Consider the following 13,926-nt stretch of genomic DNA (forward strand, 5'->3'; position numbering starts at 1 on the left):
TTCATGACTCTCCCAATGGCGGAAACATCTCAACACCAGCCGTGGCAATGCTCTTAAATATATTCAAAAAAAGAATATAAAAATACCCTGTTTATTCGAGGCAGTGTGAATTTTGCTTGTCAGATTAGATACCTTTAACCAATGGTGTGTCTCAAGCATCTATGCATTGTGATTTATTGTTTATTATGAATAGTAATGAATTGGAGAGGGCCGAATGGCCTACTCCTGCACCTATTGTCTATTGTCTAATGCCTATTGTCTATTGACACAAAGCTGGGTGGCAGTGTGAACTGTGAAGAGGATGTTAGGAGGTTGCACGGTGACCTGGACAGGTTGAGTGAATGGGCAGATGCGTGGCATATGCAGTATAATACAGATACATGTGAGGTTAACCTCTTTGGCGGCAAAAACATGGCGGCAGATTATTATCTCAATGGGGTTAGGTTAGGTAAGGGAGACATGAGCGTCCTTGTACACCGGTCACTGAAAATTGGCTTATAGGTACAGCAGGCAGTGAAGAAAGCTAATGGAATGTTGTCCTTCATAACAAGAGGATTTCAGTATAGGAGTAAAGAGGATCTTCTGCAGTTGTATAGGGCTCTGGTGAGCCCACATCGGTAGTATTGTGTACAGTTTTGGTCTCCTAATTTTAGGAAGGACATCCTTGTGATTGAGGCAGTGCAGCGTAGGTTCACGAGATTTATACCCGGGATGGCGGGACTGCCATATGAGGAAAGATTGAAACAACTAGGCTTGTATTCACTGGAGTTTAGAAGGATGAGGGGGAATCATATAGAAACTTATAAAATTACAAAAGCACTCGACACGTTAGATGCAGTAAAAATGGTCCCAATGTTGGGCGAGTCCAGAACCAGGGGCAACCGTCTTAGAATAAAGGTCATTTAAGACTGAGGAGAGAAAAAGCTTTTTTCCACCCAGAGAGTTGTGAATTTATGGAATTCCCTGCCACAGGGTGCAGTGGAGGTAAAGTCACTGGATGGATTTAAGAGTTAGATAGAGCTCTAGGGGTAGTGGAGTCAAGGGATATGGAAATAAGGCAGACACAGGTTATTGATAGTGGACGATCAGCCATGATCACAATTGTAGATGGTTTATGCATGCAACCTATAATGTAGCTACCTCATCACCATTAACCACGCCCCATCATATTAGTATAACTGTGATATCCTCCATTTGTTTCCTCCCACTTGGTCCCGGTACGCCTGAAGGCTGGATGCAGTCAGTGCTGGAACGTGTGTGCCATGTGCTTTAATGAACACTTAATAAAGGTTACAGTGTGTCAGGAATCACGCCTTTACATGGTGTCAGATAGTTCAACGCGCGCCTCCCGTTTACCGGTTTTCTTTTTATTTGTCCCCTGAGTGCCCAGTGTTGGGGTTCCCTTGATATGGCATCGTCATGCCGAAAGCCATCTCCCCTTGTCTTTGACGCTGACATTGCGGAGCGATGGTCTACCTTTGTGATGGATTACACTCACTTTGTCAACATTGTGCACCGGAATGACCCAGCCGCGGTCAAAGCCTCACTCCTGCTTAACCTGGCCGGTCCCGACGCCATGAAGAGAGCTCACGCTTTCGTCTACGATCCAGCGGTCCTGGATGACAACGACCAGCTTGTCGAGCCAGCTGAATCTGCCGATGACCCGGTATGTCTTTTGCGCAAGTTTGCAGAGATTTGCGACCTGCCCTCCAACCGCATATTGGAGCGGGCTAGGTTTTTCTCACGGAAGCAGCTGCCGGATGAACCTGTCGAGTGTTTCATCGCTGACCTGCGCTACCTTGCTCAGCGGTGCCGTTTTGAGACCATGCGCGACCAGCTCACCAGGGACATTCTCGTCACTGGCATGCTCGACCAGAAACTACTTGCCGATTTGCTGCAACGGCCTGACCTAACCCTGACTCAAGCAATGCATGCGTGCCGCATCGCCGACGTGGTTAACCCTCCGCATGGGCAGAGGGGATCTGACAGCCGAGCCATAAATCTGACTGGCGTTGCAGGACAACGCCGTATGCAGGACAACTTTCGCCCTCCACCGCGGCCCGTTCGTACATCTCAGGTCCCGCGCTCTCAGAAGTGTCCCAACTGTAATTATGTCCACCCCACGGAGTCACAGTGCCCAGCTCTTGGAAAATCTTGCAATTTCTATAAGAAAATGAACCACTTTGAAGCTGCCTGCCGGTCCCGTGGGAATCCCGTTTTGGTCTCCAAATCTGAGGAAGGACATTATTGCCATAGAGGGAGTGCAGAGAAGGTTCACCAGACTGATTCCTGGGATGTCAGGACTGTCTTATGAAGAAAGACTGGATAGACTTGGTTTATACTCTCTAGAGTTTAGGAGATTGAGAGGGGATCTTATGGAAGCTTACAAAATTCTTAGGGGGGTGGACAGGCTAGATGCAGGAAGTTTGCTCCCGATGTTGGGGAAGTCCAGGACAAGGGGTCACAGCTTAAGGATAAGGGGGAAATCCTTTAAAACCGAGATGAGAAGAACTTTTTTCACACAGAGAGTGGCGAATCTCTGGAACTCCCTGCCACAGAGGGTAGCCAAGGCCAGTTCATTGGCTATATTTAAGAGGGAGTTAGATGTGGCCCTTGTGGTTAAGGGGATCAGAGGGTATGGAGAGAAGGCAGGTACGGGATACTGAGTTGGATGATCAGCCATGATCATATTGAATGGAGGTGCAGGCTCGAAGGGCCGAATGGCCTACTCCTGCACCTAATTTCTATGTTTCTATGTTTCTATGAATGTGCCCTCAGCTCCTAGACAATTCCTAAACAACCTTCAGCAAGTTGATAGTGAGATGGATTCTCAGTCGTCTGTCGACACTGCCCCCGGCTCTGAGCTCAGCTATTCCATGGGAGATGCAAGTATTTACACTCTCCTCCACAGCCGATCTCGTCTCCCCGATCCATCTGTGCTCATTACCGTGAACAATAACTCCTTCTCTGCGAAGCTGGATACTGGAGCAAAACGTGATCGTAATGTCAACAGCACTGTTTCACAAGATAAGAAATAATGAGCTGTTGACTGCAGATCGCTCTGTTTTGCGTGCCTATGAGGGAGAGGAGCTAACACCTGTGGGGAGGGCGACCTTCCACTGTGTGCTACAGAAATCATCCCGTGACCTGTCGTTCTTTATTCTGGATTGCGACTGTGTAACTCTTCTGAGCAACCACGCCTGCCAGGATCTTGGTCTGGTGTCCTTCGACCGTACGGTCCACGAGGTGCAAGCAGTGATGGAACCACTTTCCGAGTACCCGGACCTGTTCGACGACAAGTTGGGAAAGCTGCCGCTGGTGTATAAAATCGCAACAGACCCCTCGGTGGTGCCTGTGGTCCGCCCACCTCACAGAGTATCGTTCGCCATGAAGGGTAAGGTGGAGGCTATGCTGAAGCATATGGTTAACATGGGAGTGCTGAAGGCTGTCAGCGATCCCACCGAATGGGTCTCCACCATGGTCGCCACAATGAAGAAAGGGAAGAATGAAATACGTGTATGCATCAACCCTAAGGACTTGAATCTGGCGATTAAGCGGCCCCACTACCCTATGAGGACTGTTGAAGATGTTGCAGCCCAGGTCGGACAAGCCACGGTGTTTTCCGTCCTCGATGCCAGGAGTTCATTTTGGCAAATACCCCTGGACAAACGCTCCTCGGACATGACCACATTCGGTACGCCCTTTGGCAGCTTTAAATTTTTGCGGATGCCGTTCGGCATCAACTCCGCCAGTGAGGTATTCCAGCGTTCTATGGAACAATTGTTTGCAGGTCTGCCCTGCGCAATTATTGTGGACGACATTCTGGTCTATGGAAGGGATGTGGCTGAACATGACCGCCACCTCCGACAGATTCTGGACCGCGCACGGCAGATCAATCTAAAGCTGAACCAGTCAAAATGCAGGTACCGGGTGCCTGAGGTCCGATATGTTGGCCACATTTTCACGGCCCACGGGTTAAAGCCCGACCCGCAAAAGACCAGCGCCATCTCCGAGCTGCCTGCTCCGACAGATGTTACCAGTCTACAGCGCTTCCTGGGTATGGTCAACTATCTGGGCAAGTTTATCCCTGACCTCAGCGAGTTGAGCGCACCCCTGAGACAACTTACTAAAAAGGACATTGCTTGGTCCTGGTTTCCACACCACCAGCAGGCGTTCGACCTACTAAAGAAGAAGCTGATCAGCACACCTACTCTGAAGTTCTTTGATTTATTACGTCCGTTTGTGGTTACGTGCGACGCTTCTCGTTTTGGACTGGGTGCTGCTTGCCTGCAGCCCCATGATGATGGTTCGCTGCAGCCTATCTCCTATGCCTCTAGGACCATGACGGACACAGAGCAGCGCTATGCGCAGATAGAGAAGGAGCTACTGGCGGTTGTGTTTGGCACCAGGTTCACTGTTGAGACGGATCACCAACCCCTGGTGACGATCCTTAACAAGCCTATACACAGCGCTCCAGCCAGGCTACAGCGGATGATGCTGCAGCTACAGCGGATTGACTTTAAAATCGTCTATAAGAGGGGCACCGAGATGCATGTGGCTGACGCGCTGTCCCGGGCCCCCCGGACATCCTGCGACCAGCACCCCTTCGAGCAGGCAGACCTACAGGTACTGAACGTGAACTTCGTCCCTTCCAAGCAGCTCCAGTGCCTGGTTGAGCACACCGCTAATGACCCTGACCTGCAACAGCTTGCTGCTGTCATCAAGCGCGGGTGGCCTATCAAACGGACCTCATTGCCTGCTGCCGTTCACCCTTTTTTTCGGGTTCGCGATGAGTTGGTGCTCCGGGACGGTATTATCATCAAGGGACACAAGGTGGTCGTCCCTGCCTCGCTGCACGGTTTGTACTTCGACGCTGCCCACATGGGGCATCCCGGGGCAGATGCCACCATCTCGCATGCCCAGGAACAATATTATTGGCCGGGCATGGCAAAGTACATCAAGGCCAGGGTGGCCTCTTGTCCGGATTGCAACTCTCTTGCCCCGCGTCAGCAGCGACAGCCGCTTCTACAAAAGCCTGCCCCTGACATGCCCTGGTCTTCACTGGCTGCCGATATTTTCGAGTGGCTTGGGAAGCAGTACCTTGTGTTGGTCGACTCCTACTCAAATTGGTTCGAGGTGGACCTTCTCCCTGCCATCACCTCGGAGATGGTGATCAGTAAGCTACGCCGTCATTTTGCCACGTTTGGTTCCCCTGTTCGGTTGCAGACCGACAACGGCCGCCAGTTCACTAGTGCCGAATTTCAAGCTATCGCTGCGAAGTGGAACTTCAATCATTTCACCAGCAGCCCGGAGTACCCGCGGAGCAATGGACTGGCTGAACGTGCGGTCCGCAGTGCAAAGCACTTGCTTGAACAATCCCGTCTCTCCAACGGTGATTTCTATCAGGGTCTGTTGAACCTTCGGAATATCTCCAGGGACAATACAATGCGACCCCCTGCCCAACGCCTCATGTCCCGCGTTATTCGCCCTCCGATGCCGATCGCCCAGCAGTCCCTGATGCCCAAAGTCCTGCAGCCTGCTGCTGTCCAGCAACGGATTTCTCAGAAGCACGAAATCCAGCGCCGCTCGCACGACAAGTCCTGCAGCCCCCTATCCCCACAGCTGCCTGGCCAGGTCGTCCGCTTGCAGACGTCTACCGGCTTCTCTCGTCTCGCTACCGTGGTCGGGGTCGACAGTTCGCCACGGTCCTACCTGGTGGACTTTGAGGGGACTATCTACCGGCGCAGCCGCCAGCACCTGTTGGCGGTCAACGAGCCCAAACCACCTCCTGCGATTCCGTATATCCCTCCATCGCGTGTCGAGCCTTCCTCCACTAACTTACCCTCTGCTCCCTGCATGCCCCGGTCGGTCCGTTTGCCTCGGTCTCTTCCACCTGCTCTTCCAAGGTTCGCCTCTCCGGCCCTGTCGTCCCCTGTCAGGTCTTCTCTCTCTCAGACTTCTGCTCATTCTACCCCTTCTGCTTCACCTGGTTCACCTGTGCCTCTCGGTTCCCCTTTCAAGCTTGGGTCTCCACCTGCCTTCTCTCTCCCTCCTGTTCCTGTTCCTGTCCCTCCTCATATTCCTTCGGGTGGGGAGGGTGAGGGTGCTGTGCGCACTCGCTCGGGTCGGATTGTCAAACCTCCGGCTCGATACGGAGACTTCGTTTAGCTTTGCAGGTACTGTATAACCAACCTGCCATTGCCGTAACTTGTTTAATTTGTAAGGGGAAGGATGTAGATGGTGTATGCATGCAACCTATAATGTAGCTACCTCATCACCATTAACCACGCCCCATCATATTAGTATAACTGTGATATCCTCCCTTTGTTTCCTCCCACTTGGTCCCGGTACGCCTGAAGGCTGGATGCAGTCAGTGCTGGGACGTGTGTGCCATGTGCTTTAATAAACACTTAGTAAAGGTTGCAGTGTGTCAGGAATCACTCCTTTACAACAATGAATAACGGTTCTGGCTCGAAGGGTCGAATGGCCTCTTCCTGCACCTATCTTCTACGTTTCTATGTTTCTATGTCTAGAGGTGGCACGATTATCGAGTTTGGATTTATTGAAACCAACTTTCTGGCAAAATCCCATCTACACTCTGATTAGATGATATTTAATAAGTATGTTATGAGGATGCATCGCAGCCTGGTTTGGAAACATATCCATCCAAGACCGCAAACACGTGCAGTTGTGGACGTAGACCAGAGCATCACGCCAAGCAACCTCCATTCCATTGATTCCATCGACACTTCACCATGCATCTGCAAGTCCGCCAGCATGACCATGGACCGTCAATGACTCCGCTCAGTCCCTCTTCTCCCCTCTTCCATCATCAAGAGTTAGAGAAGTTTGAAAACGCATGCCTCGAGATTCAGGAACAGTTCCTCCCCAACTGCTACCAGACAAATAAACGGACGTCTTCTCAGCCACAGAGCGGCATTGGCCTTCGTCTACCTCATTGGAAACGTTAGGAATATCATTAACCGGACTTTACCGGATTCCAATGTTATATATGTCTCACTTGCTACGCCCCCAGGCATTTGGGACACTTTCCACACTCCTCCCCTGAGCTCTTGGGAGTTACACCTGCATTTAATCTGCTCCCACAATCTATCACCAGGCATAAATACCTGAGATCATCAGCAAATGGGTGCCGAATAATCAGTTCTACATTCTATCGGTTCGATAGTAGTTCTGAGTTCCGTCGGTTCCAGCTCTATATCTTTCGGCTCCATTCGAGTTTGGATGTTGGTTATTTTACAGGACTTCTCGGTGAGCCTGCATTCGAGTCCTTTCTATTTCGGGGCCTTCTGACAGATTAGCCATCGAGCCTGCGCTTGGTCACACCGACGTAGAGAAGCTGATATCTGGAACAGGTGATACAGGAGGGGAGCATTGCTGAAGGTGCAAGTGACCATCTGCCTCACGTGGAAAGACTGTATGAGTACTTCGATGGAGTCGAGGTTGGGGAGGTAAAGGGACAGGTGTTGCATCTCCTGCTGTTGCAGGAGAAAGTACCTAGGGAGCGTGTGGTTTGGGTGGGAAGGGATGAGCTGACCACGGAGGTTCGGGGGTAACGCTCTCTGCGGACAGCAGAAACGGGTGGAGATGGGAAGGTGTGGCCAATAGTGGGATCCCGTTGGAGGTGGCGAAAAGTTTAGAGGAGTACTAGACGAAGTGGGACCCGGTGGGTCCCAGCATCACACGGGAGGGCTGGTCACCCAATGCAATATTCCACCTCTCCACCAATTCCAATATTGCTGGCCAGGAGGGGGGGGGGGGGGGGGGCACTTTCTGTTGCGCTAATATGAGTATTGTGGGCCGAGGGTACTGGTTTCCAGAGGGCGATAATGGCGTTTGTCGGCCGAATGGATTTTTGGGCTGGCCGCTCAGTCACTGAGGGCTGGCAGCTCAATCACTGAGACCTGGCAGTCCAATCTCTCGGACCTGGCAGGCTGGCGGCTGTGAAACTGCCAGAAATTCTGCCCAAAACAGCTGACAGACTGTAAGAGAGAAAGGGGAAGAGGGTGGACTGGATGGACTATTGGGCAGGCAGTTCAGTCACTTATGGCTGGTGGGCTGGCAGTTCACTAACTCACGGCTCGTTGGCTGGCAGTGCTGTCACTCACGCCTGGCATGCTTGCAGTTCACTCAGTCACCCCACCTACCTTCACCCCCACCCCCCCCCCATCCACTTTTCTCCTTGCCATTTTCCTCCCACCCACACATTCAGTACATCTCCCCACAACCTCCCCCCAGGCACTCTTAGTTGCGCTCTCACAGAGCAGCCATTCCTGCCTATTAGGTTCCTATTGTGATGAAGAACGCACAGGCATCAAAAGTGAAAAAAGGAGTTATTAAAGTTTAAAATGTGAATAACTCTTAAAATATAAGTACTATTTAAATGTTAAAGATGAGAATTATTAAGTAATTTCTTGTTGTGTCTCTTGTTGTGTTCTGCTGCTCCCTGCCTCTTGGTGACTATTTCATGTTGATAAAAAGAGACAATTTTAATATAGAGAAATTCAGCGTCAAATTTTAAGAAGGAAAATCTGAGAATTTATCTCAGAAGTCCACATTCAACGAAGCACGCTATTAATGACAACATTCTTGGTCGATGTTCCATCCATCAGGAAAACGTTGACATTTCCCTTCATCTTTCAACCAAAAGGCTTAGTGTTGCTGCAGACATCTTGAAGAGTTCTGTCCACCGCTTCAAAGCTTTCTCTCCTAATCATTGGACATTCATCCCAAACAACTACATCTACATTGAGGAACAGCTTCTTACTGACAGCCATCACCCTATTAAACATAATAAATAAGCTCTGAACTACGAAAGACTATATTATTTGTACTATTTGTTGATCACACACTCCCTCCACCTCACACAGACTCACACACATACAAACACAGACTCACACACACACCCGCACATACTCTTATACACGCACACTCTTATATATATACACACAGACTCATTCACACATACACACACTCACGGACACGCACACAGCCTCATTCTCACACACATTTCCACACACGCAGACTCATTCACACACACAGACTCATTCACACTCACACACAGACTCATTCGCACACACACTCTCACACACACACACAGACTCATTCACACTCACATACGCATTCACACACATACACAGACTCGTGGTTGTGTACGAAATCCCAAGTGTATGATCAATAGTCTAACCGAGTTCCCACGGGTGTGACAAGTTTGCCATTTACTTGTCATTTCTGCGATGTTCCAAGTTCGTCTCCCGAGTTACTCTTGAGCCAATCCTGAATGAAGGTCTGTTTCAATAAGCAACAGTGTTATGTATTAATAAGCAACAATGTTAAAAAGACATATCCATCCTGCGGCTTTGGTTTAAAGATAGCATTCAGCGCGGCCGCATCTATTGATGTGACTTACAAAATGAAACAGCGCACCGTCCAGTGCCAGAGCAGTTATACTTATGATTTGTTCGAAACACACAGGTTTGATATATTTTAATTGAATTTACTGCCATGTCTACACACTGCGGGGAGACGGAAGATGAAATCTTTAAATATGGACGGATGTGCACTTCAGATTGTTGGGCGACGGAGCTCAGTGTTCCGCCTGAGCTGCTTTGGTGCCCAGGCGTGAGTTGAGGTGGAGAGAGGTTGGGGGGGGGGGGGGGGGGGGGTTGCGGGGGCGTCATTAATCTGTCTGGGGTGACATGGCTCTAGGTTTAGGCTGGGGTCATTCTCTGCAGGATGATCTTAGTGCAGGAGAGGTGTACTGACTGTGTGGGCAGGCACTTTGGTAGTGATTGCCCACCAGTCTCAAAAGCAGCTGGGGGGCGATCAAACAGCATAATCCCCCCTCCCCCTCCACGCCAACACGAAGGGCAACGATCAGAAACAGCGGGCAGGCGACAATCACCTAACAACGCGAGAGAGAGATCGTGCACTATTGTAGGTCTCCTTTGCACGTCGGTGTTTCTACATCTCATTGTTGGCCCTGTTTGTCGCCACCCCCACCCACACCCCTCTGCTTCCCGGCCATATGTGTGACCACTTCCCTCCCCTCTCTAGCTCCCCGCCCATTGCACCGGGCGCGGGGGCTTTGCACTGTCTTCACGTCGGCGATATATCAGCAGGTCGTTGCCAGTCGCCCCGGGGCAGGTGCTCGGGGTCTCTCTCCCAGCGAGGCTCCGGACCGGGAGGGGAGGGGAGGCGGTGTGGCAGTCAACAGGCACGCCGGCTCTGCCACACCATGTGCCGCCGCCAACCAAACCACCCGTCCATGTCCACACGCTCGGTGGAACAGGAGCTGAGGCTGGGAACTGTCCAGCATTTGCCCCCTCCCCCTACACCCCCTTCCCCCCCTCCCGGTCCGGAGCCTCGCTGGGAGAGAGATCCCGAGCACCTGCCCCGGGGCGACTGGCAATGATTTTCCTTCTTAAAATTTGACGCTGAATTTCTCTATATTAAAATTGTCTCTTTTTATCAACATGAAATGGTCACCAAGAGGCAGTGAGCAGCAGAACACAACAAGAGACACAACAAGAAAGTACTTAATAATTCTCATCTTTAACATTTAAATTGTTCTTATATTTTAAGAGTCATTCACATTTTAAACTTTAATAAATCCTTTATTCACTTTTGATGCCTGTGTGTTCTTCATCACAATAGGAACGTAATAGGCAGGAATGGCTGCTCTGTGGGAGAGCGACTAAGAGTGCCTGGGGGAGGTTGTGGGGAGATGCACTGAATGTGTGGGTGGGAGGAAAATGGCAAGGAGCAGAGTGGGTGGGGGGGGGGGGGGGTTGAAGGTAGGTGGGGTGACTGAGTGAACTGCAAGCGTACCAGACTGCACTGCCAGCCCACGAGCCGTGAGTTAGTGAACTGCCAGCCCACCAGCCATAAGTGACTGAACTGCCAGCCCAATAGTCCATCCAGTCCACCCTTTTCCCCCTTCTCTCTTACAGTCTGTCACCTGTTTTGGCCAGAATTTCTGGCAGTTTTTCAGCCGCCAGCCTGCCAGGTCCGAGTGATTGTACTGCGAGGCCTCAGTGATTGAGCTGCCAGCCCTCAGTGACTGAGCGGCCAGCCCAAAAATTAATTCGGCCCACAAACTCCATACAAGCCTTCTGGAAACCAGTGCCATCGACCCACAACACTCATATTAGCGAAACAGAAAGTGCCCCCCCCCCCCCCTCTTGGCCAGCAATATTGGAATTGGTGGAGAGGTGGAATATTGCTTTGGGTGACCAGCCCTCCCGTGTGATGCTGGGACCCGACGGGTCCAACTTCGTCTAGAACTCCTCTAAAATTTTCGCCACCTCCAACGGGATCCCACTATTGGCCACACCTTCCCATCTCCACCCGTTTCTGCTGTCCGCCGAGAGCCTTCCCCCCGAAACTCCGTGGTCATCTCATCCCTTCCCACCCAAACCACACGCTCCATCGGTACTTTCACCTGCAACCGCAGGAGATGCAACACCTGTCCCTTTACCTCCCCAACCTCGACTCCATCGAAGTACTCATACAGTCATTCCACGTGAGGCAGATGTTCACTTGCACCTTGAGCAATGCTCCCCTCCTGTATCACCTGTTCCATATATCAGCTTCTCTACGCCGCTGTGACCAAGCGCAGGCTCGATGGCTAATCTGTCAGAAGGCCCCGAAATGGAAACGACTCGAATGCAGACTCACCGAGAAGTCCTGTAAAATAACCAACATCCAAACTCGAATGGAGCCGAAAGATATAGAGGGGGTACCGACGGAACTCAGAACTACTATCGAACCGATATAATGTAGAACTGATTATTCGGCACACATTTGCTGATGGTCTCAGGAATTCATGCCTAGTGATAGATTGTGGGAGCAAATTAAATGCAGGTGTAACTCCCAAGAGCTCAGGGGAGGAGTGTGGAAAGTGTCCCAAGTGCCTGGGGGCGTGGCAAGTGCGACATATATAACATTGGAATCCGGTAAAGTCCGGTTAATGATATCCCTAACGTTTCCAATGAGGTAGACGAAGGCCAATGCCGCTCTGTGGCTGAGAAGACGTCCGTTTATTTGTCTGGTAGCAGTTGTGGAGGAACTGTTCCTGAATCTCGAAGCATGCGTTTTCAAACTTCTCTAACTCTTGATGATGGAAGAGGGGAGAAGAGGGACTGAGCGGAGTCGTTGACGGTCCATGGTCATGCTGGCGGACTTGCAGTTGCAGCGTGAAGTGTCGATGGAGTAAATGGAATGGAGGTTGCTTGGCGTGATGCTCTGGTCTACGTCCACAACTGCACGTGTTTGCGGTCATGGATGGATCTCTTCCCAAACCAGGCTGCGATGCATCCTCATAACATGCTTATTAAATATCATCTAATCAGAGTGTAGATGGGATTTTGCCGGAAAGTTGGTTTCAATAAATCCAAACTCGATAATCGTGCCACCTGTAGACATAGAAACATAGAAACGTAGAAAATAGGGCAAGAAAGGCCATTCGGCACTTCGAGCCAGAACCGCCATTCATTGTGATCGTGGCTGATCGTCTCCTATCAATAACCCGTGCCTGCCTTCTCCCCATATCCCTTGACTCCACTACCCCTAGAGCTCTATGTAACTCACTCTTATATCCATCCAATGACTTTGGCTCCACTTCCCCCTGTGGCAGGTAATTCCATAAATTCACAACTCTCTGGGTGAAAAAGCTTTTTCACACCTCAGTCCTAAATGACCTCCACTTTATTCTAAGACTGTGGCCCCTGGTTCTGGACTCGCCCAACATTAGGACCATTTTCATTGCATCTAGTTTGTCCAGTGCTTTTATAATTTTATATGTTTGTATATGACCCCCCTCATCCTTCTAAACTCCAGTGAATACAAGCTTAGTTGTTTCAATCTTTCCTCATATGACTGTCCCGCCATCCCAGGGATAAATCTCGTGAACCTACGCTGCACTGCCTCAATCACAAGGATGGCCTTCCACAAATTAGGAGACCAAAACTGTACACAATACTACAGATGTGGTCTCACCAGAGCCCTATACAACTGCAGAAGAACCTCTTTATCCTATACTAAAATCCTCTTGTTATGAAGGCCAACATTCCATTAGCTTTCTTCACTGCCTGCTGTACCTATAAGCCGACTTTCAGTGACCGGTGTACAATGACGCCCAGGTCTCGCTGCACCTCCCTCTTATCTAACCTAACCCCATTGAGATAATAATCTGCCGCCATGTTTTTGACGACAAAGTGGATAACCTCACATTTATCTGTATTATACTGCATCTGCCACGCATCTGCACCCTCACTCAACCTGTCCAGGTCACTGTGCAACCTCCTAACATCCTCTTCACAGTTCACACTGACACCCAGCTTCGTGTCAATAGACAATAGGCAATAGACAATAGACAATAGGTGCAGGATTAGGCCATTCGGTCCTCTCCAATTCATTACTATTCATAATAAACAAGAAATCACAATGCATAGATGCTTGAAACACACCATTGGTTAAAGGTATCTAATCTGAGAAGCAAAATTCACACTGCCTCGAATAAACAGGATATTTTTAAATTCCTTTCATAGAATATATTTAAGAGCATTGCCACGGAAGGTGTTGAGATTTCAGCCATTGGGAGTGTCATGAACCTGAGATATAGCAACACAATAAGAACTGGTTGTTTACAACTGCTGCCTGACCAGACCAGTTCTACCAATATTTTCTTCTGCCAATATTCCAACATCTGTAATCTGTCCTGGATATGATACGAAACGAAATACCCAATTGCACTGGTGCAAGTCGAGAGGAGATTCATTGAGATGTGGCCTATTGTATGCCAATTAACGAGAAAACGTAGTTGTTTTTGTCCTTGAGGCTGAGGAAGCTGTTGCTGATAAATGTGCAAAACTATGTGCTGCATAGAAGGTCGTAGATGACTAC

The sequence above is a fragment of the Amblyraja radiata genome, chromosome 40 (assembly GCF_010909765.2).
Source record: "Amblyraja radiata isolate CabotCenter1 chromosome 40, sAmbRad1.1.pri, whole genome shotgun sequence".
Taxonomy (NCBI): domain Eukaryota; kingdom Metazoa; phylum Chordata; class Chondrichthyes; order Rajiformes; family Rajidae; genus Amblyraja; species Amblyraja radiata.